Source organism: Papio anubis, chromosome 3, assembly GCF_008728515.1.
Source record: "Papio anubis isolate 15944 chromosome 3, Panubis1.0, whole genome shotgun sequence".
Classification (NCBI taxonomy): Eukaryota; Metazoa; Chordata; class Mammalia; order Primates; family Cercopithecidae; genus Papio; species Papio anubis.
Genome location: NC_044978.1, coordinates 133295173 through 133319743, shown reverse-complemented (window position 1 = coordinate 133319743; position 24571 = coordinate 133295173). Strand labels below are relative to the sequence as shown.

The 24571-nt window shown below is 38.8% G+C and overlaps 1 protein-coding gene across 11 annotated transcripts in view; it reads left to right on the top strand.

The window, feature by feature from the left end:
- Positions 1 to 8865: 8865 nt before the first annotated feature.
- The window catches only part of GPRIN3 (GPRIN family member 3), a 72489-nt gene continuing 56783 nt past the window's right edge, over positions 8866 to 24571 (top strand). For 4 of the 11 annotated variants that reach the window (XM_021938428.2, XM_009207181.4, XM_009207175.4 and 1 more), the window contains exon 1: positions 8977 to 24003. The gene's annotated coding sequence lies outside the window, so the exon portion shown is untranslated. Of the gene's footprint in view, positions 24004 to 24571 lie in introns of all 11 variants that reach the window. The other 7 variants (XM_009207178.4, XM_021938426.2, XM_021938425.2 and 4 more) reach the window with 4 other exon arrangements.

Below are 24571 nucleotides of genomic sequence, written 5' to 3'. Positions count from 1 at the left end.
TGGCCTCTTTGCTGATCCTTAAGCATACCAAGCCATGGTCCTGCCTCAGAGCTTTTGTACAGGCTGTTCCTAGTATCTGCAATGCTCTTCCTCACTAGACAGTCACATGGCTTGCCCCCTAACTTCATTCAGGTCTCTGCTCAAAACCGCCTCTTTAGAGAGGTTTCCTTAACCTCTTGTCCCTCAATTTAAAATAGCACCCTGTCACTTTCCAGGCCCTGACCCTGCTTTTTTTCTTTTATGACATTTATTACTCTCTGACATTGTGGCATACATTTATTTGTATGTTCAATTTTTATCTGTTTGCCACACTAGAGTTTAACTTCCAAAAGGTCAGAGATTTTTTATTCTTTCATTAATCATCATGTTTGCAGCACCTAGAACCTATTGCCCAGTACACAATAAAACACTCAGTAGGCATTTTATTTAATGAATTATGTTTCTTAATAAGCACTTCAAACATGTGCACATTGCAATGATTCTGTTTTCTGATGACCCAATCTTGAGCAGAGCCTGAATTACCCACTCTCTAAATTATCTCTGTTCATTCCACTTCCTCACTTCATTAACCCGTTTTTGTCTTACATTTAAATCCTCATTTCAAAGATCCTCTCTTTTCCCAAAACTCTAGCTGCCCTGTGCCCTATAGAGCCTCATGCATAACTCATGCTTGTTTGGAAATCTGCTACAAGACCAGGGCAAAGCTACATATTACTCAAATTTGTATCTTCATTGCCTAATATACTGTGTCTGGCATACTGTCGAATCTTATTAAATGTTTGCTAGTCAGAACTTTTCAATAATTTTTAAGACTTCTTCTTGCTTCAGGAAATCAAGAAAAAAAATTATGCAAACTTCCCTAAGCAGTTTCAGTGCAAATATAACAAAACATTATTTCCTCCATCATCTTCTGAATCACAAGAATACAAGCAAAATTAATCCTTGAATCATGTGTAATTAAAACCATGGCTATTAGAGCTATAACATTTGTTTTAAATAAGTAATGTGAGTGTGTGTTATAATTGTTAAGGGTTATATATGTACATTGTGGTACAATGGGATTCCTTGAATAGTTGATGTACACAACTTATTTGTATTATTTTTATGGATTTTAGAACATAACCTTATTTTAAATGACTGCAGAGATTTTAGTATATGTTTCTATGAAACAGTGTTAGTTTTTAAACTCTGAATTATTTTATTATTGTACTCATGATCAGAGAAGACAGGCCTAATTACAACACTATTGCTATAGGGAAAAAGAACCCACTTCATACTGATATGCATTGTGATTCAACTTCTACAAACATGGAGATTTCCTATAGTAAATGAATAATTAGAGAGACAAGCCATTCCTTGAAATAACAAATTGAAATGATTTTCAATTAGATGATTAGAAAAATTAAGTGTTTTTGTTAACTAGATAGGGCTTTTTTGTATTTATCTTTCATGTGTATAAAAGATTTCCATAAAATCTGGTAGCATTTAGACAAATGTAATATTATCAGAGACACCTTCAATCTATATAGAATAAAACATATTATTTTTGTATCTAGATTTATGGATCCATATATATATATTCTGTGTAATAGGCAACAGAAAAAATAAGATATAGAGAACCATTTTTTTGAGGTTCCAAATTTCTTTCAGGTACCATTCTAGAAGATTTATTGGGTAAATCAGACTTTCCATCTTCTACAACCTAGAAGGCACGACATTTGCAAAGAGCATAATTCAAGTCATACTGATTGAGTGGTCCAATTTCATCATAACCAGACAAACTTAACCAATCTGGGGCAAACTGAACACATTCATCAATCCATAAACATTATGCTTATGGCATGAGTTCATTCATTAACTCAGTCATTAACAGATATAATGGTGGTGCTGAATGCCAAATCACTGTTTATTCTTGCTTTGTTCTCACACCCATTACAGAAAACAAAATCTAGAACTATATTTTAGTTTTAATTTATTTTGCTTTATTTTTCTCTTGTTATGTGATACCACATGTTTCCACCAGAAATATTTATAGTTCTGCATTGAAAAAATAATATCCTATTTAATATACGGCAGATTAGACTTGTCAAGAAGAAAGAACAAGAGGCCAACTGGTTGGCTCATGGGCTATTTTAAGTAGGGTTCCTTGGGGATGTAGTACCTGTGCGAGATTAACACAGGCCAGGTGTTTAGTTGTGTGGTTTGCTAAAGTCAATTCTATCAGTTCACTCCAAGTGTGATCACACTCTGGGGAAATTATTTAGACTGGAAAAACCTGTAAGAGAAGGACGTGAAAACCAGAGTATCCATTTATTTATATAAGTTGACATTTTGGCAGGATAAGTGTCATTGATCAGGGTAATACAGCAGGGAAACTGACTTAGAAATTAAAAGGTTGCTCAGTGAGCTCAGCCTAAGTGTAATGGTAGTTAAGAATTCTTAAAAAGTATTCCGTCAGACTAAACTAGTTGTTCAAATAATATTTTTAAGCAGCTTTATTGAGCTATAACTCACACACTATACAATTCACCCTTCTAATGTGTACAATTCAATGTTTTAGTTCATCCACAGGGTTGTGAAACCATTACCGTAATCTAATTTTAGAACATTTCATCACCCCAACAAAAATCTCATACCCATTAGAAGTCAGTTCCCATTCCCTCTTTCCCCCAACCTTACTGCCCTAGGCAAACACCAATCTACTTTCTGTCCAATAGATCTGACTATTCTGGATATTTTATATTAATGGAATTCTGCAGTATGTGGTCTTTTGCGACTGGCTTTTTTTTTTTTTAACTTAGTGTAGTGATTTCAAGGTTCATCCATGCTATAGTATGTATCAATACTTTGTTTCTTTTATTTCTGAACAAAATTCCATTTTATAAATATGCCACATTTTACTTATCCATTCATTCATCAGTTGGTAAATATTTGAGTTGGTTATTCTGTGTGGATATCAGTTATAATGTTGCCATGAACATTTATGTACAAGTTTTTGTATGGACATATGTTTTCATTTCTCGAGGGTATATACTCAGGATTGAATTGCTGGGTCATATGGTAACTGAAGTAGCTTCACCATTCTTCATGCCCATGAGTAATGTGTGAGTGCTCAGTTTCCCCATATCCTCACTAGCACTTGCTAGTTTCTAGTTTTTGATAATAGACATCTTAATGGGTATAAGGTGGTACTTTACACTTTATTATGGTTTTGATTTGCATTTCCCTGATGGCTAATGATGTTGAGCATTATTTTATGTGCTTATTGGCCATTTTTATGTCTTCTTTACAGAAATGTCTGTTGTCTATTTTCAAACTGGAGCATATATTAATATCATTATTTCACTCTTTTGTTGACAAATTATATATATATACTGCATTTTATGTTTCCATTCATCAGTTGATGTCCTGAATAGAATAAAAAGGCAATGGAAAGACAAATGTGCTCTTGTCTTGAGCTGGGATATCCATCTTCTCCTCGCCTTGGACTTTGGCACTCCTGGTTCTTGGACCTTCGGGTTTGGACGGGAACTATGCCACCAGCTTTCCTGGGCCTCCAACTTACAGATGGCAGATTATGGGAGTGCCCAGCCTCCATATTCACATGCGCCATCAACATCATACCTCTCTTTCATTATATCTCTGTATCTCCTAGTGGTTCTGTTTTTCTGCAGAACCCTGAATAACACAAGTGACTATGAGGAAAGGGAATTTCAGGAGGAGACAGGATGGGGCACAAATAACAAATTCGTGTTGTTGTGAAACAATATATTAGTGTGTTATAAAAACTACTATTGCAGGAATGGAACATGTAAAATTAGGAGCCGCAAAAGATGAGGCAGTAGGACAAGGAGCGATTCGAGTATCTATTATCCAATCAGTTGAACAAGCCTATGTTAAGAGTATTCCAGATGGAGACAATCTAAACACTCAACAATAGGGCATTGATTAAACATACAATGGAATACTAAGTATGGCCAAAAATTGATGCTGGAGAAGCCTTATTTAGTAACAAATAGAAAGGGGTGGAGAAAGAAGAAGGGGAGGAAGGAAAGAAGAAAGGGAATAAGAGGGGAAGGGAAGCAGGGAGGAAGCAAGGAGTGAGGGAGCGAGCGAAGGAGGGAGAAAGGAGGTAATAAACAGGAGCCTGAGTTATACGCTTGCCATGATCTTCCAGAAATCCAGACACACTCTGGTAACATCAAAATGGACTTTAATGTGAGCCTTCAGTGTTTCTCCAGTGATTTTCTGGGAAAGACACTGCTATGGGATGATCCAACAACCTGCCTTCCTTCTCCGTTACCAACACAAGCTCAGTTTTAATTGAGGTAGCAAGATGTCCAGCCTAGAAAAAGCAAGGCAACACCATAGCTGCATGCTTGGTGCTTATTTCCACAGCCTCCTTGAGTGATCTGGTGACCACATGCTGGTCAATGGCTCTAGGGAAGGCAATGGGTTCTAGAAAATACATTTTCCTCCATGAAAGACAAATATATATAAATATATATATAAATATAAATAAATATATATATAATATATATACACATATATATACTGTTGTTTTCACTGAGATTCTATTTCTTCTGGCTTTGTGTGCAGTTTGTAAAGATACGATTTTTAAGAAGATGGCAGCCTTCTTATAGTCATCCAGTGACAAGTCTATTTTGAGTCCAGTACTGGGCAGAAGGCAGGGATATAAAAGAATTAGAAGTGATGGTCCCTGTGCCCAGAGAGCCTGTAATACCAAGTGTCAAGATGTGCACACACAAATTAACTTGAAAAAATTACAAAGCAACTTACAGTATTACTCAGTGCCAAATAACTCAGAACCAATGGCAGCCCTCCAGAATCCACTGTTGGTAACTTTGTCCTGCCAATTCTTCTTGCCAATCCGGTTAAACTGATGAAGTTTTTAGGAAAGATGTGACATTTAGAGAAGATTCTAGTCTCAAATTCTTATATTTTAAAAATTCATTGCTGCTCCTGTTTAAACATCACTAACACTTTCACTTGGAAAGGAAACACATTGTCCAAAAAGCACTGGGCTGGACATTGGATTTTAGTCTTCGTAAAGTCACTGAATAGCTGTAGGACATTGTAAAGCTTCACTTAAATATCTGGGATTTTGGTTCCCTAATTGGCAAACTGAGAGTAACAATTCAGTAACAAATATTTACTGAACATTTAATAAGTGTTGGACACTGTTTTAGGCAACAGAAATACAGCAATGAACTAAAGAGCCAAAGATCTCTATCCCACCGAAGGTAGACGTACAATAAGCAAATCTATACCAATCAAGCTGTAGTACTAAATTCAACAGAAAAACATAAAGCAGGGTAAGGAGGATAGAAAGTATGCCAGGTAAGTGTTGAGGGGAGCTGCTAATTTATATAGAACAGTCAAGAAAGTCTCTTTGATAAGAGGCTCGCATTTCCTTTCCCACGTTGGGTATGTGTGCGTGTGTGTGTGTGTGTGTGTGTATGCACTTCCACATGCACTGGTATGCTGGTATGCTTGTCTAGGGGGAGAGAAGAGGAGGTCAAATGACTGAAAATACATAAAAAGCACTTAGTAAATTACTTGGCACTATGTGAACATAATGTATTATTACCATTGTTATCACTGTAGATTAAGTCTAAACTCCTTAGCTTGACATTTAAGATCCTTACAACACAACCTTCCAACCTACGTTTTGTCTCCATTCCCCTGGATAAACCTAACTTGCAAATGAAATGTTCACTTCATCTACTTCACTTGTCAATTAGTAACGTACCAGGTCAAGTCGCTTCTATTGTTTTTTCTGTTTAAATCCTTTATGATTTCATTTTTTATAAATTCTGTGTTCCCAATGAAATGACAAACTTCCATATATCAGTCTTTCTACAAATGCTTTGAGTACAAAAGCCATTCAATAGCATTTATTGATTTCGTTTGATGGACTGATTTAATGTGTATCATCACTCTGAAAACTATGACCCTGTTTAGAATTTGGTGCTGTACTCAATTCTGCATGAGTTTTGAATCACCTTATTCATCATGGAACTGTGTACTGTTTGAGTTGCAGAATTTTTAAAACCTTTGTATTGCTAAAGAGGTCCTTTAATTGTATTCAGGATGTCCCTCAAGGATCATCTCAGAGTCAATCAGACCAAAAGCAGCTCTACATCTTACATGTCTTTTTCGTGATCATAATCCTATGTGTCCTTTTCATGACTTTTTCATGACTTTGGGGTATTTCTTGCCAGTACTGATTTGTTATTGTTGTATCTTGAATAACTTTCCTGTGTATTTTTGAGCTGTAAAAACTTCCCAGCAGTCTGAGAAATGAAACAGCGGAGAAGGATGAATAAGGTCTAGTAGAAACTACAGTGTAAGTACTAAATGTGGTTTTGATAGGCAGAATAATGACCCTCCCCAGTGATATCTACACCCTGGGACCTATGAATATGTTACTTTACACGACAAAGGGACTTTGCAGATGTGATTAAGAACATTGAAATGGGGAGATTACTCTGGGTTATCCAGGTGGACCCCATGTCATTACAAGGGTCCTTCCAGGAGGGGTGCAGGAGGATCAGAGTTGGAGGAGATGAGGCAAGAGAAGTAGAAGTTAGAGTTCTCCAACCAAGGAATGCAGGCAGCCTCTAGAAGCTGGAAAAGACAAGGAGGTAATAGGTGATCCCCTCAGTCTCCAGAAAGAGTGTACAGCCTCTGTGGGCCTTTGATTTCAACTCTAAAATATCCATTTTCAGATGTCTGACTTCCAGAACTGTTAGCTAATGAATTTGTATTTTATTCAGTTAGTGGTACTTTGTTGGCAGCAACAGGAAATGAATACAGTAACATAGTAAAAACAGCCCTAGACAGAACTAGAGCTTGGTCACAATCTAGTCCCTACAACTCATATAATATATTCATTGTATAATCTCAGGAAAATCACCCTATCTCAGTTTCCTTTCCTGTAAAGTGAAATTATATCTGCCTTACAGTGTTGTATAAAGACAAATAAAATTATTCACATGAGCACTTTGTAAAGGGTTTCATCCTATACAAATGTTAGGACTAAAATTTTGGCTTAGTTTGCTTAATGAGGGGGAGAACTGGAATAAAGACATCTGTGTTTAGCATATTTATGATATGAATACGATGATGACATAAATATTATGCCACAACCACTCCTGTAATAAAGATGTCCTTTGGGAAGCGGCCTAGTGTAGGGAAGACGACCCAGCTCCCTTCATCTTCAACCAAAATGAACACGGCTAGCCCGAGAACCCAGACGCAGCCTGAGAATCCTTCTTAACCCACCTTCAGGAAGCAGCTATCAATTAACTACACCCGGCATAAAAGAAGAAACTTATTTAAAATCCCTGATCTAGTGGCTTAGAAAGTTTGATCTTTTGGCCACTAGCATGGGCATTACCTGGGAGCTTGTTAGAAATGCCTATCCTGGGCTGGGTGTGGCTCACGCCTGTAATTCCAGCACTTTGGGAGGCCGAGGCGCGGGGATCACCTGAGGTCAGGAGTTCCAGACCAGCCTGGCCAACGTGGAGAAACCCTGTCTCTACTAAAAATACAAAAAGTAGCCGGGCGTGATGGTGGGCGCCTGTAATCCCAGCCACTTGGGAGGCTGAGGCAGGAGAATCGCTTGACCCCGGGAGGCAGAGCTAGCACTGAGCTGAGATCGCACCACTGCACTCCAGCCTAGGAGACTGAGTCTCCGCCTAAAAAAAAAAAAAAGAAAAGAAAAGAAAAGAAAGAAACTAAAGAAGCGTTTCTTCAGTCCCTACCCCAGACCTATTGGATCACAATCAGCATTTTAACAAGACCCCCTAGGTGAGTGCTGTGTACTAGTTGAGAGGATATATTTTGGATTGGTTTGAATCCCAGCTGAACAGGTTACTACTGTGCGACCTCAAGCAAAGTGTTTAGATCATCTAAGTCCGTTTCCTAGTCCACATAGTGAGGCACCTCAATGGGTTGTAGTAAGAATTAAAGAGGCTGAGGCTGTATGTAAGGCATTTTGCACAGAGCCCTCCAACAAATACCCACTTAATAATGAAACTCTTTTCATCATATCATTTCGCACCATCTACAGCTGCTAACCATACTACACATCCATTCAGAATTCTGGAGCTGCTCAACAAGGACGATTTCCAAAGCCCACAAAGCCCTCCAAGCCCATGGGGTAAGGGGAAAGGGGTGGGGACAGGAACACTGTCAGCAGTGCCTCTCGGAATACGCAGGATACTGTACATTTTGCAAAACATATTACTCATCGGATCATCTTGCTTTCAGATCTTCACTGCACGTGGCTTTACTGGAAACCTTCTGCTAGAGTCTAGACTCAGCCATGGAGTCTGGTGACCTGTGGGAGGGAGCAAGGGCCAGAATGCTTGTTAAATCGCTCTGGGCCCCCAGCCCTCTTCCTTAATCCCTTCTTAACTTTCCATCTATCTCTGGTCTCCAGGGGTGCAGAACTGCAACCCACCAGCCCTTTCCCAGCTCCCCGGCCCGGGGCTCAGCAGCCTGGGCTGCAACACTTTCCCCCAGGACCGGGAAGGCGGGGGAGGGGGTTTGGAGGGGGCGGAGCTCGGCCTCCTGCTGCCGCCGCTGCTGCTGCTGCCGCCGCCGCCGCCTGCAAAGCTGTCGCCCCTCTCTCGGATGCTCAGGCTGGCCAGCGCTAGACAGATGGGTGCACCCCGGGCCTGACGGATGAACAGTCGGGCAAGTGAACTCTCACCTCCAAACTGGCTCTGCGCCCGGCTGGGGCGGCGGCGGCGGCGGCGTCTGCAGCCCAGCGGTGGGGGCAGCCCCTTCGGTCTCCGCCAGACTGCTGCGCGCCTCCTCTGCTCTTGGCATAGTAATTTCAGTTCCTGAACGCACGGAGCTCGCTCCGGGACCGGGCTGAGAAGGACCTGAGCTCGCTGGCCCGCCGGAGCCATCGGTGTGGCGCCGAGAGACGGTGCTTGGGATATGCGACGGGGAGCCCCCGCCACAGCGCAGGCAGTGGCCCCGCCGCGCCGCGGAGCCGGGCAGAGCAGGTAGGAGACCCGCGGCCGTGGGAGGAGACGCCCCCTGCGCACCTACGCCCGGCGGCCAGCGCGGGGGACCGGAGCCTGGTGGTGTGCTCTGGAGGGATGCGGAAGGGATTCGATCCCACATTTTGCCCAGGGATCCTTTGCCTGTTGCTCTTGTCTCAGTCCCATCCTGCGCTCTAGGAGGGGCAGTCTTTCTGGCAGGTGATGAATTTCTCTGCAAGGTCATTGCTCTCTTAGGCTCTGGCTTTGAAGGTAAATGGGAGAAGACGCCTGCTGATCGTGGGCAGGGGGATTTATAATCAATCCGGTCTGCACACTGCGAATATTCGAATATGGGGGTGTGTGTGTGTGTGTGTGTAACATTTATCTCATTTTCCTATGCTTATCCCCTTTAAGATCAAAACACCATAGAAATATATATTACATATGCATTTATATATGTGTGTGTATACACACATACATACATTCGTATGTATATAGGTTTTCTTGAGGTAGGCAGAAAGAAGAGGAAGGGCGGGCAGGGGTTGATAAAGGGAAATCGTTGTAGAGACCTGTTCACATAGAGGCGAACTTTGGAACCACATTAAATCAGGGTAGAGACTAGAGGTGATAAACAGTTCTTTCAAGATGGGCTTTAGAAGAGGTCTGAAGGAGCCTGTCAGCCAACACACACAGATCTTCATGCTCTCCAGGCAGATGGAGACGATGTAAGGAACATTTCAGACGCAACAATGGATAGTGAAAGAGGAAAAAAAGGAGAGGTACTTAATATGCCACTGGGAAGTGATTTTTGGGTGGTGGGAAGGCATTGAATCCAGACCAGGTTTCAAGGGCTTGCTGGAGGGGCGTTGGGAGAAATCACCGCTTGGGGTGTAGACAGTTCAAGGTTAAGACGATGTGAATGTCCACAAAGCAGCCGAGGAGATGAGCAAAAGGCCTGGAGGGGGAGGGGAGAAACGGAGCTCTGAGCAGTCACTCAAGAAGCACCCACCTTTGAGTAAGGTGTCTTCTTCCTCTTGGTTAAAGCAGTACTTGGATATGCGCCATCTAAATATTTTCACAACACATTTGTTTAAAGATCCATTGGACTATGTTTTTACTTTGTTTTTGCAAGGTATCTGGGTCATGGTGGGACTGGAAGAAACTGAAGTGTTTACAACACCAGCAAGATTTGGAAGAGAGGGTTGATTAAGGCTTAGCTTCATGAAATATTTACACATCTCCTGCGTGGGCTTTTGTTTGCTCTTGTTGGTGCTGCTGCTTGATAATGCTTTGAGTGTACTTCTCCCGTATGTGCTTATTTTCCAGTTATAAACTATTCTTTCTTTTCCCATTGTGCTCACCATTGGCCTGCCCTGAGTAACAATTGTGGGAATAAAGGTACATGAGTCACAGCCCAAAGCAGAAAATCTCTGCTGCTATCTGCAAAAGACAGGAGTTTGCATTAGAGAATGTTCTTTTGAAATAGAAGCAGGAAGAACATTTTTCGAGTTTTTGTGTGTGTTTAGTTTTTCAAGTTTTGTGTGTCTTTAATCAGGGGAATAGGTTATTGACTCAAAAGAGAAAAAAAAACCAGTAATTGCAATTGCAAGTCTAGATGTTATATGATTGAAATTTGTTTTGGAAACAGCAGAGGAACTCATGGAGAGCCATGTACAGTGTATTGTGGTGTGGTGAGCCTTCACCTAACCACTAACTAGACTTCTGCGAAAATGATTAGGACAAAATCACAAGTGCATCAGCTTCACATGGGAAGTAGAGGACTGAAGCGTTATATGAGTCAGATCAGTGTCAATTGGAGGGCAGGCTGGATTCCAGCAAGCTGTTTTGAAATTTGAGTGTTTTAATTGCCTCAAAAGAATTGCCCAATATGCTTAATTATTTGTTCCTGCAACATTTTCTTAATTATGCCTCAACATACTTAAAAGACTATATTTAGATCTAGCTATCCTTCACCGTTTGAATTTCCAGTCGCAAAATCTGCAGCCTGCAGGAAGCATGGAAATATTGGTCCTGGAATCACAAAATTATAAAATATTGGGCTCAGAGAAGGAGGACACATTATTCTAGCCACAGCTCATATTTGAGCTCTTTCATTGGCAGTTGCTCCTGCCCTTTATGCACTCATTTATTCACTTTTTCGTGAATATATGTTGATATATTTAATCCTGGACTAAACATGATCCTAGATTGTGGAATAGAAGAATAAACAAGACATAGTCTCAGCCTGCAAAACTTGGGAGGGATACTGACAGCAACCGCTGGTGGAGTGCCCTGACGGGGTGCTGTGGAGGCCAGGGTAGAGGTGGAGAGAATAAGGAGAGTTTCCCATGGACCTGAAAGATGAGAGGACCTAGTCCAGTGAAGAGGCGAGGAAAGGACATTCCTGGTGTAGGAACCAAAATAAGCAGAGACCAAGGAAAATACGCAGCTCCAGGTGGTTGAAAAACAGTGTGAGTACGTAAAGATGGCAAGATGAGAATGGAGAGGGCAGCAGGATCCACCTACAAACTGAAGTCCTAAAGGCCTGCCAACTCATCTGGTCAGTAAACCATTTTATCAGGGTGACTTAGGTGAATGCATTCATTTTAAGGGTCTATGGTATTCGGATTACCCAAATTTATATTCTTCAAATATCTGAAAACTGTATTTACCTTAATTTACAATAGACTGCTTAAACGGGGAAAAGTCTTAATTCTTTTTGGCTCAAATATTTCATCCACAAATGTCTACCACCTACTTTGCATATTAGAAAAATAAGAGAGAGAATGGGGGAGCAGAGGTTTGAATTTTATACAAATGAGTTATAAAAACTCAAGGATTCTTATTTTTATGAGAATAGAATTCAGGGGAAAAGAATTACAAATAGTATATATTCTAAGTATTTACTTGTCCTAGATGACTCCAAGAGGCAAATGTATGATAGTGTAAAAAACAGACTGAACAAACAAGTAACTCAGAAACACAGGCTAAAGAGACCCCAAAGGCCACATACATTTTTAAAAATTATTTTTTAAATGAGAGAAATAGTACAGTAATCCCACGGTAATCATTAAGTGCCCTTCAAGAATGGTGCTTTTCAAACCAACACACTGTGAAGTCAGTTTAGTGGGTCCGATCAGCATTTTTATTTTTGAAAAATAAAAGACTGAATCAGAAGAGTAAATATTGTTCATGAAATTCCTTAAATATATATACATATATGTGTGTATGTGTGCACGCCTGCATAATGGACTGTGATGTAAAATGTATACCTCATTATACATTATGTTCCAAAAAGTCTGAAAGCTCCTGCTTTAAGTGATACAAAGAAGAGATGCTCCCAGTTTGCAAGATGCCAAGAGCCGACCAAGAGATCTGACAGATCTGATAGACAAGCATTTTCCGCAATATTCTGAATAGCATAATTGCCTGATTGAGGAAGGCAAGACTTATGATTTACCGACTGCATGGCAGTAAAGTCAAAGAGCAAGATCCTTGGGTACTGAATTAGTCTGGAAAGACTTCAAGGAGGAGGGCAACCTTGAGTTAGTTTATAAAAGACGGATGCATCTGGATGGGCAGCGAGGAAGGGGTGCTGATTTTGTGTCTATAGAAGGAGGAAGCAAAGAATGAGTGGAGTAATGGCAGTTATATTGAAGAATCATTAAGAAAAGAAAAAATAAGTATCAAGTTGGGGGAAGAGAATTGCAGTAGAATTTCTGATGGACTGAAATATTACATGAGTTACTTTTAAAAAAAGTAAAATTCATTGTGTATATTTAAGGTATACAACATGATGTTATAAGATATATACATTGTGTGTGTGTGTGTATATATATATAGTAAAATGGTGACGGTGTCTGTAGTGGAACCAAATAACGTATACATCATCTTTTATATCTACTACTTTGTATCCTTTGGCCTGGATGTCCCCTTTTCCTCCCTGACCATTTTCACCCTGGTAATCACTGTTCTATTCTCTATCTCCGTATATTTGACCTTTTTTGAGTTGTTAATTATTTTATGACTAAGATCTATTTTCCTAATACTGCTACTTTAAGAAAATCTAGCCAGAGTGGCCATAACATCATAAATCTGCCATTTCCTGCCATCTTTTTATTTGTTTTGCAGTAATTTACTGGTTAGGCCTTGTTCAGTTGAATCTTGCTGTTGAACTATTGACATTACGATATACACCACATTGTGGCGTGATTATTTCATTTCTCAGAATGCAACTACAATCATTGGCACAGAAGGCAGAGGTGGTCATGTGAGGAATTGACAGGCTGTGAAGATGAACCAGATCGCTTGGTAGCCATGAGCTCCTGAAGGAAGGGCAGCATCTGCCATATTTTCTTTTTGTCAGTTGCTCTGTGACTTGTCCGTCTTCTTAGTTCGATATTTAAATATGTTTGTATGCATTTTTAGACATTTTATTCTTGTGTTTTGCTGTCCCCTAACAGTTATTCTGAGGAAAACAGTTATTCTGAGGAAAAGTTAGAGAAGAAAACCTTTACTTGTGTTCCTGAACATTTTCTTGGTGGGCTTCATTCAGCTCTCGCTGTCTTTTCTCTGGAATAGAACAATTTTGTGATATTGACACACTTTTAAATGAAGCTATGCCTTTAAATAGAAGAACAATGCCAGTTAATTCAGAGATTCATCTGCTTGAATTAGTTGGAGTGCAACCAAATATGGAACTTTGCTTTAAAAAAAAAAATTACTTGGACCTCTTTCTTGTCCTTATCAGCGTGTTCAAATTAGTGATAAACTAACTTTTTTCACATCAACATCAAGTCTGGAATAATAAAAACATTTAGAGTCTGCATTTGGATTGAAATTCTGAAATTACTGAATTTCAGGGAGAAAATGTATATACTCTTACAATTTAAATCACGTACTGTCTTGAATGCCAGTGAGAAAAGTTTTCACAGCTTTTTAACTGGGCATATTGGAGTTGGCAACATAGTAACAGCTTTCTAATTGTTCATGTCGGTAATTAAATTATTGGCTTTATTTTGAAGCTAGCAGCATAATCTGGGACCCCAATTATTATTACCAGGCAGTTATAAATGACCTTAATCTGAATCTGAATCTGAATCTGGAGGTGGGGCTTAGAAATCTGTATTTTTATGAAGGTCCCAAAAGGATTCCAGTACCCAGATTTGGAAACCATTGCCTTTATCTACAAAGAAATAAAATGATTACAGATGAGTCCCAAGGAAGTTAATAACTAATTTCTAGTCACTAATAGAGCTGAAGCTAAAAATCCAGAACTCCTCTTTCTAATTCCCCATTAATTCTGGGCTAAGGGGAAAATGACCAGGACCTGAAGACAACGTCCAAGAGTCCTCTCCATGGTGAGGGAGGAGAATCAGTTACTATGCACCTCTTCCTCCAAAATTGAGAGTCAATTCAGTAAGTCTGCCTAAATGACAATGCCATGATCTCATCTCTGTCCCAAGGGTCTAGTGTAGCAGAAATATCGTGGGGAACAGCTGGGTGATCTAAGACAAGACAATTTATTGGCCTTACACACCAGATTCCATTTAAAATTTTTAATTCTTGGATCCTAAATAGTGCGGATATCAAGCCACCTCTAGAAGATTGGTTTAGTCAGGATTCACAGCCTTGTGACTCTTACAGAAGCAAGAGAACCCTAAAAAAAATTCTGGAGGCTAGAGAGTAAAAACTCACAGTGTCAGGCATCTCCGGGGACCTCAACATTGTTGCTAATTCAGTAATGGACAGACGGAGATCTATCTCCAAAGCTCCTTTGACAATCACATTTGCATCTGTTAATTTTCTGGAGGAAAAAAGAGTTACGTTACAGAGAATGTTTTTAAAACTTGAATTGCAAATAGTCAATCCAAGTGGGAGATCTGGTTTATGAAGAATAATCAGATGCTTTATGTTAATAGATTCCTGATTGTTTTTCAGAAATCAGTTGTTAATGATTTCTAAATAGTGTAAAGTTAAAATAACCATATTGTGTCTATGGGAGACTCCTCTCTTTCTTTATAATGTATAACTTTGGTTAAATGAAATGCCTGAGGGAGTAAAGTGTTTGTGTGAACTATATTTTCTGAGTAATCAGAGCATTTTTTGTTTCAATTCTTGTCAACAGTTTTTCTAAAATGTAACAGCCTGCAAATATTATCAAGATTCTAAATTTTGCATTGCCTCTGTGTCTTTATTCTGAATTATGACTGTATGGGACAGACATGCTGAATATAACATAGAAGTTTTTCTTGCATTTCTTCCTTTTTACTCTGTAATGTGAATGTGCTTTCTCAGCATACATTTAAAAAAAAAATTGTTGTTCAAAAATGCAAAAGACATTTGACTCGTTGTGAGTTCCACTTTCCTGGAGTTTGCTCTCTGCTTTTGCCATGACATCACTTTGAAATGCTCATTCCTTCACTCCACATTAGTTTCTCAATCCATTCAAAGTATGGCTTACAGCTCCGTGATTGCAGCAAAACTTTCATAATCCTTAAGACCTGTTTCTAATTTGTTTTATACGTAGCATGATTCTTAAATTTATACTTAGTCATATTGTTAATTAAGCATGACTTTCTTTGAATTTTTCTACAAGGTATTTCTCCCTGAAAAATGCAGGTAAAAATGAAGCAGCTAAAATTTTAATTGTTAATTAAAATTAACAATTTTAAATTCCAGTAAAAATTTTAGTCGGGGCTAAAGTTAGTAAATGCATATTCGTTTTCACCTGCATCCTTGGTTGAGTAAAAATTGCTTATGACAAGTGGGTATGGATGATTGTTCTTATTTTCATGTCGAACATGTTCTGAAAACAGTCAGAGAGCAGAAGTCTATCATTGTCAGGGTAAGGGGCTGAGCTCTGATTAAGTGAGTGAAAATGCACTTACAGTCTCCTTTCACATGAGGGATTGTCTACCCAAGTGGATTCTCAGAGTAGAAGAAAGCTTTGCTGTGAGCATCTGAGACACTTGGTACACTTCACTTTACTTGTCTGGGCCTCAGATTTGGAGATGTACGTACCAAATCAGAATTGAAAATTGGCAGTCTGTGGGCCCAGCAGGAAAACTGTGACCTTCAGGTATTTATTTTTTAATTAAGCCATTGTTTAAACATCAGATCTATTATAAAAAAAAATGAAGCCCTCACCCACATTCTCTAGGCTGGAGCTGAACAGCAATATATATGCTACTTCATTATTTTGCTGTAGTCCCCACTTCTCTATGTCTCACTGACATTGAGCATTTATATAAGTCACTTGTGCCTAACAGCTTCACTTCGTTGTGTTACTACCTCAAACCTGTAGGTACTGAGTCTGTAAAGTCTGGACTACTTAGGTGTTCTCTAAGTACCATTGAGCTCCAAAATGCTATGACTATACTCATGAAATGGATGTGTCTACAAAGCCGAAAGGTAATGCACCAAATATAGTTAACCCCCATGAACCATAGTGAGGGTCTCAAAATTTTACAATATCAAAATATGTAGAGTCTGTGAAAGTTTAATGAATTAAAATTGAGTTAACGTAGTCTGTTAAAGAATAACAGAGTTTTTCATCTGTGTACTTGCTTGCTTTTTACTGCACCACGAGTGGCGAATAAAAAATATTAGCAGTTTTAACAATAATGTAATTTATTTTTTCTTTACCGTAAAGACCAACGACTGAGATCTCACATTGGATTGCTTTATGTACTTTTAAATGCACCATATCTTTATCTTATGTATAATTTTTAACATATAGGCCAAACTTGCATAGATAGCTTCCTGAAAGTCCAGAGTATATCTCAATCTTTCAAGTAATGCTGCATTTTATTTAGCAGGCCTGGCAGTCGAGATGAACTTTCAGGAGTAGCATCAACTTGTGTCGCAGCTTGTATTTCTGTATAGCCTAGAAATGCTCAGTTATTGATTGCAGTAGGCAGTGTTTGCAACCCCTCTCTGAGGCTAGGCAGATCACTGCACAGCCTGGCCACTTGTGCTATGTTAATATGGCTAAAAAATGAGATGACTGCATCAGGGTTGATTTATTCATGTTGCAAACAAAGACAAATGCCCTTTTGAGGCAACAAGATGGAAAACTCAGGCAGATCTCTTTGATAGAGAAAGCTGTGTTCCCAGCGCTCTGAAATCTCTCATGCCTTCTCAACTTCTGCTGCCACTTTCCTTCCTCATGCACACTTCACGGCATACCACCCCCACTTCGTGCCTCCTACTTTATTTCTAAAAACATCCCCTCATCTAATTATTAATCCTAAAGTGTCGGTGCTTCAGCAACTTCACTTAAAGACAGTGCCGAGAATAGTACCGATCGAAACGAACAGAGGACACAGTGCCACATTGACTCTGCGCTTTCTTTGGAGAGAGTGGCATTTCCTTATAGAATGGTGACCGTGTTTAAGTATCAGGCGTCCTGTCACCTAAAATGAATTGATAATATATAAAAGACCATAGGTGTTAAAAGTCTTTAGAGATAAAGTTATTTTTCTGAAAGTGCCATTTAAAACACAAATTTAGTTCACTGAAATGTTTATGTTCTCTTATGAAGAAACTGTTCTGCTATTCCCCTGGTGGCTATTTTGATGTTTAGAACTATAATGATAGGTTTTTTAAAAATCCTCCCTGTGGGGTTTGTGGCTTTTGAGTGATGAAATCTGAGTGTCCAAGAGGGAGGGGAAACGTTAATAACCTGAGCTGGACTGGATTGAGGGCATCTCAGCTCCTTTTACTTTGCAGATTGAATCAAAGCTTTCCTCCAACTGGAAATAGGAATTTATTTAGGAGGTGAGAGATAGAATGTGAAATGGGGTTGGCAGAAGGCCCTGGTTTAAGAAAGGTGAATTCTTTGGATCATTTAATAAATCTGTATCAAGCACTTTAGATATATATATATGTGTGTGTGTGTGTGTGTGTGTGTGTATCCCTGTTCTGTGTGCTAAGGGCTCAAAATTGAATAATACATAGTCTGAACTCTCAAATAATTCCCAGATGATGGGAATAAGCTTAGTAATAAATATAGTTCAACAAAATTAGAATGAGCTCTTTTCCTGGTCATGATCTCAGAGAATTCCCCTGGTAGCCTAACAACCTGGGTCCCTCCTCTGTCCTAACCAAGAAGCCCTGTACCTCTTTCTTCCTTCCTGTATGCTGAGCAATTCAGCTTCATTTCCGTTCCTCTTCACAGCTTCACCACCTGCTTGCCACACCTGGGTTCCTTTCCTCCCTGCCAGGCTAACTTGAAAAGTATATGTCTTTCCCATACTCCACTTCCTTAATGTTGTAGAAAATAAAGTCACAGACACGTGCATTTTTGACTTAATTCTGTTAAAAACAACTAAGAAGCAGAGGGTAGCAGAAGTGACAAAAATGGAACAGATATAAGATGTAGAATTCTTATTAAGAGTCTGCTGGTCTGCGTACTACAAGAAATTTCTTTCTCCTGAGGGTACCAGAACCTCAGTGTAACTTCATTTCCATTTTTTTTCCTATTCAAGAAAATATCCACACATGCCAGTGAGATGAGTGAGAGTGACATTATCATAGAAATAACTTGATTTTTGAGGTTAATATAATTCATTAGAGAAAACGGCTCTAAATTATACTTTAATAAATAATTTGCTGTCATTGGTGCTTTATCATTGCTCATAAACTCTCTGTGATACATGAGTGTATTTTAAGATTGTTTAAGGGCCACTGTTTTAGATAATTGCTTAGACTCTCAGGAAGCTCTTCCACCGTTGGGGAATGATCTTGAGTCAGATCAGTATTGGGGAATGTACCCATTCCAATGGTACTGTAAATGCCCAGCTGTTTACATAGCTGCTCTGTGAAATACCCCATGCCTTCTTGCTATCTTTTTATCCTGAGGAGGTGCTCACCACTCTCCATTGGTCTCCCTCTCCAGGGCTTCAACTTTGGAAGTTTAAGTGGTAATTCATGCCTCTGGAATGCCTAGTAAGTGATTCCATCTCTGTGTATTTTCCCCGACTGGGAGGAGAGCCTCCTTTGCTTTGGAGCGCAGAGAATAGTGGTGTAGGGGAAATAAAAGAAATGGAGCCTCCATTGTAGAATTAATGATGATGAGTGGAAAAGAATGAAACACCAACTAAACACATGCAGGGAGAGGGTTTAAAATTCATTAAAGAAGGAACAAGAAATAAAACAAAACAAACAAAAAAACACTTGAGGCACTTTGCCATCTTGATTCTAGAGCATGAGAGAACCCTAACACGTGTATCCGTATATATCCATCTACTTTCCAAAGGAAATGGGTGAGGGTTAGACTACAGATATGTAAAAATCCTTCAAAATTTTATTCTTCAGGCTTATCTGCCACTGGCATTTTGCTAAAACCACTTCTCCTTTAAAGAAATCTCTGAGGTTTGTACTATTAAATAATAGCACATTAATAATTCACCATTCTAGAGATGAGGAAATAGGTAACTTGCCCAAAGTCCCACAGATGGTAATGGAGCTGTGTCAATTCAGTTGTCCAACTTCAAAGGCCGTGAGCTTCACCACTTTGCTGCACTGCAGGACTCTGTTGGTGATGCAAATCACAGTGGGTCAAAATGTAATGACTCAGTACGATTTTATGAACTTCTGTCTTCTATCTTGGATTTCATCTTGTGTTGCCTAAAAAACAAATGTGAAAGCTTCTAAATCAGCAATAAGACATTAAAAAAAAACAGGATGAGTTCAAGGACAGGTATTTTAGGTTAAAATTTTATAGAGCATTGCATAGGTGATAAAATTGGCAAACATAACTTTTTATCAAGATACCAGGTAACACGTGTGTTCAGCAAACAACATTTCTTTGTTTCTCAAAAGAAAAACCAATTGCTTTTCTTATGACACATGTGCGTGCACACCCAGACACATACACACACACACACACATACACAAAAACAGAAAAAACAAACATGTGTCTTTGTTTAACTGCCTATGGACTTTGGACCTAGAAACTATTTATAGAACTAGTGTTTCCGTGATTGATGTTTTAATCATAGACATTCATTTACTTATGAAAGTTAAGCGATTCCTTATTATAGCTTACAGCTAAGTGTTCTCATTGCAAATGGAATACTAAAAAAAAAAAAGGTAATCCACGCACAGGAGGCCCATTTGAGACAATTCCTTCTTAAAACTATAGTTCTAATGAATTAATGGTACTTGGTAGGAGGATGAATATACCTGTCTGTCCATTTGGAAGGTGAAAATCCAATAACTGAAAAAAGCCATGATTTCTGCCTTAGTTTTTGAGTTCCTTAATAAACGATTGATTTTTTTTTTCTAGTAAAAGAAAATGGACAGAAGTCACCTAGAGGCATTAGTCTTATAACTGGATCCTTTGAATCACTCTGGAATATCTTTACCACCTCATGTCATTTCAGAATTCAAACTCTTTGTTCCTGGAGGTAACACAGTAGAGGGCACTGCTTTTCAAAGTGCAGATTTCCGGCAGCGACCTGTGAGAGGATTTTAGGTGGTATACAGACTTCCTTTTGATTTTAATACTTATGAATTTATTTAAATGTAGAAATATGTTCAGAACACATTTCAAAATAGATTTTTAAAAATATATGCTATGAAAAATAATATAACCAATACATCAAACCTGTAATTTCACAGATATTATTTTTTAGAACAAGGCTAATGTTTTCAACTAGTGCACTAGTTAAAGTCAATTTAATGGAAAATTGAGTAAAAAAAAAAGTGGTTTAGATAGGAAGCACATGAGACTAAAATCATGAAATGGGTACACAAATGTCACAGTCCCTGGGAGTGGTACATGAAGTCATTTCATTGCCCATGGCACCTCAGGTTCTCTCTAGAAATGAGAGGGCTGGTCCAGAAATCCCTAAGATCAATTCTAGCTCAGATGCCCCACCACTTGTTTTTTTAAATCTTACTTGTTTTCTTCTTCATTCATGGGTTTACTTTCTGAATTTTAGGCCCCTTCTGCCATTGTTGGAACCCAAACGGGCCCTTCTTATCTCCCCCTCTTATCATCACCAAGCATGTATGCCGTCATTCATTTATGCATGTAGTCATTTCGCCCTACACCCTAGGGAGAGCTTATGGACTAGGTAATGTGGGCATGCAAGAAAGCTACAGAGTTCTAGACCTCTGACTTCTGGGTAAAATGAGTATATTTGTCTATGTTTTACATTGAAGTTAAAGCCGTTGAATGAAAGGCCTGGACTTCTGCCATCATTTTGTCTTTGCAGTTCTTGAACAACTGAGAGATCTTCAAGGAAGGCCCCTTCATTGATAAAATGCATTATCAAGGCTCATGTTACAAATTTAAAATGTGTGTTGAGGTCCATATGAGTGCATAACGTGTGAGAATGGAAAAAAGGGGGTTCTACATTTCATAGCTAGAAATGTCTAATTCTTGGGTCGTTTTGAATACAAAGGGAAAAAATTAGTACTTTCGTTATTTTGGAGTAGCTGTTAATACATCTTTGATCTGTTAGAAATCTTTATACGTCTGAGTCATATGAGGAATTTTAACACTTATCAGTTTTTTGGGCTACATTGAGAGGGGAATCAAGTTTCAATACTGCTTATTGCTTTTTCATATAATTAAACTCCGAACACGTGGTTAAGGTATATGATTATTTTTCCTTGGGAATTTGTCCTTGAGAAACATTGTTAAGATGTTTTACAGCATTTGAGTGTGGTGAGTATAAATTGTCACAAACATTTATGTGATGTCAATGGAACTGTTTTATGCTTGCCAGCAATTCATAAGATTTTGCTATAGTGGTGAAAAGGATATAGCAGTGGTTTCCTGCTGGAGTTTCTATATAATAGTGAGAAAAGCATCAGAGGATGTAGTTGGTTGTGGTTGTTTGCTCATACCCTGCTGCTCTTTTCTTTTTTGTAAAAAACAGGAAGCTGAAATGTGTTCTTTACTTAGTTCAATTGATGTTTAATAAGGACTTATCTGTGTGCCAGTATGGGAGGATGTAAAAATGAGAAGATGCATCTCTGCCTTTAAAGACCATAAAATCTTCAGAAATTATGTAAAACATTAGGAATTTAAGTAAAAAGTTCGAAGTGCTTCATGGCAATATTTGTTTATTCTCAATGCACATATATTATGATAAAAATTGATTAACTGAAATTGGTTTCAATTTTCTTTCTTAGAGGAGGTGGGTCTCATTTTGTTGGCAAGGCTGGTCTTAAACTCCTGGGTCAACTGATCCTCCCACCTTTGCCTCCCAAAGTGCTGAGATTACAAGTGTGAGCCACCATGCCCAGCCTGTTATTGAAATGTTAATGTTTAGATTTCATCATGAGTGATACAACTTTCCAAGTGTCACATTAAAACATATTTCAAAGAAACAGCTAATTCACTCAGGTAGTTTTTAACTCATTTTTACTCTGAAGTTCAAATTAATTGTTAGTTTTTCTGTATTCTCTGGTTATGGAGCAGACTCCCAATTCCTCAGCTTACCAGTTTTGAGAGGAATTGTGTGAAAGAGCATATTCCAAGTCCCTATTCCCAAAACAAGAGAGAATAAAATAACATACTTAGGCTCAGTACGTTAGTACTATTTCATTTGACAGTATCATACATTTTAAAAAAAGAAAGGCATGCACAAAAGAATATTTGTAACCCAGTACGTATTCTGAATAGAAATGATTTAATGGAATCCCTATCACTTAGAGAAGCAGAACCACTATGGTGATATGGAATAATGGATTTAGTTTCAGTTTTAGACCTTGCACAATTGTGGGAGCTTTGCAGTTGCTTTCACATCTGGTATGGAGCTAAAGTCATCATAGGTTAGCAGAGCTGGCAATTGGGAAGAAAAGCTGAATTTGAAGTAGAGCTGAGCAAGGGCAAACTAGAACCTGCAGGAGAATATGAAACCCATAAAGATAAACTGGAACTTGTATTTGACTCATACTTCTCCGTCCTCAATGACCCTGACTTGAACAGCCTGAAAGGGACTGGCACTCTTCACTGCAAAGCCATTCATGCACCTGGCCCAGAAACCAAAAGAGGAGATCTGTGGGGAACTAAAGGTCCGGCAGCCTGGCTGCTGCCTAACATGGACAAGGTGAGCTGGGAGGTCAGTGAGCTGCGCTTGTTGACTACACTGACCTTCAGGGCAGAATGCTGTTGTTTCACTTTTACCTTCCAAAGGTCACACAAATTCCCCTTGTAGCCAACTGGAATGAAGAACGATTTAGGAAAGGGCATTCTGAGAATGAGTTTCCATCAGATCTAGACAGTGATACAAAACCAACACAGAGGATGCTAGCCCATAAAAGGAGAAATATTTGCAGTCAGGAAATCTCTTGCTTTTAGTTCTCCAAGAAACCTTCCAACTGAAGGATAACTAATCCATGCTGCTCATGAACTATGTCTAAGAAGTTTTCTTCTGTAGACTTCTATAGACTTCTATAGACTTCTATAGACTATACACAACTAGAACTTGTTGGTTTACTTCCATTCAAAAACTGAAGTTTCAGAAGAAGTAGATATTAATGTAAAGAAATTCCAAGATGCATGTCATTTACCACTGAACTCATCTCTCTAAAGTATGCATCATCCTGTGATATAAGTTAATGAGATTAACTCCCATGTGGCTGGTTGATGTAGTGACAAACTTATTTTCTGCCACAATAGATTCTAATCTCCATTTTTAGATTTCTGTAGGTGCTACAGAAAGTTTACATAATATAATGTTACAGAAAAATGAAAGTTCAGTTAAGAAGTTGCCTCCCCCATGTTTCTTTTATTTATTGTTTTGTTTTGAATCTCTTGCTTGTAAGGATGTATGAATTGGTGCTGTATGAAGTGGTGAGCTTACCAATGGTGGAAGCCAGATGCTGTAGCCAGGATTCTTTCAATAAATGGGAGATTGGCCTCTGTATCTTCTGAGAACCTTTCCGTTTTCAAGATTCTTTGAGTCTTCATCAGTGACTCTCAACCTCTTTTTTGCCCCAACTCACTTGACAAATGGTATGTACAGATCAGGTCCCCTCTGTAATTCCAATTCCTTCTCTCTCGCCTAAAAAACACATTGAAATATATGTGATCTAATTTGTGAAGTTAATTAATTAATAATTCTTAATTTCTTACTTAAGTACCAGTGATAGCAATCTTGTCTTCTGTATAAGCACAAGAAATTTATTACACAAACATTTCACAATCTCAAATATGTTTCCCAATTTAGCCCTTGGTAAAGCAAGAAAACAGAAATCTGTTTTTTCAGACATATAAATGAAAATGGAAAAATTCGTGAAAAGGGAAGGAAGTATATAGTTTTATTAAAATTCTTTTGGTGTTCCACAATTGACAAAATTAGCCAATGCTAGGTTAGCCTTTGGATGTATTAATTGTGTCACTGTATGTATTAATCTAATCTGATCACACAGAAGCGTTTATTTAAGTAGCATGTGTTATTTGCAAAACCCTGCACTTGGGATGGGGTGGCAGAGCTTCATGTATACAAGGATGACTTACCCACAAAGAAACCTTTCGTCTAGTGGGAGAGCTAATACAAATAACCAAATGAAGGGAGAGGAGG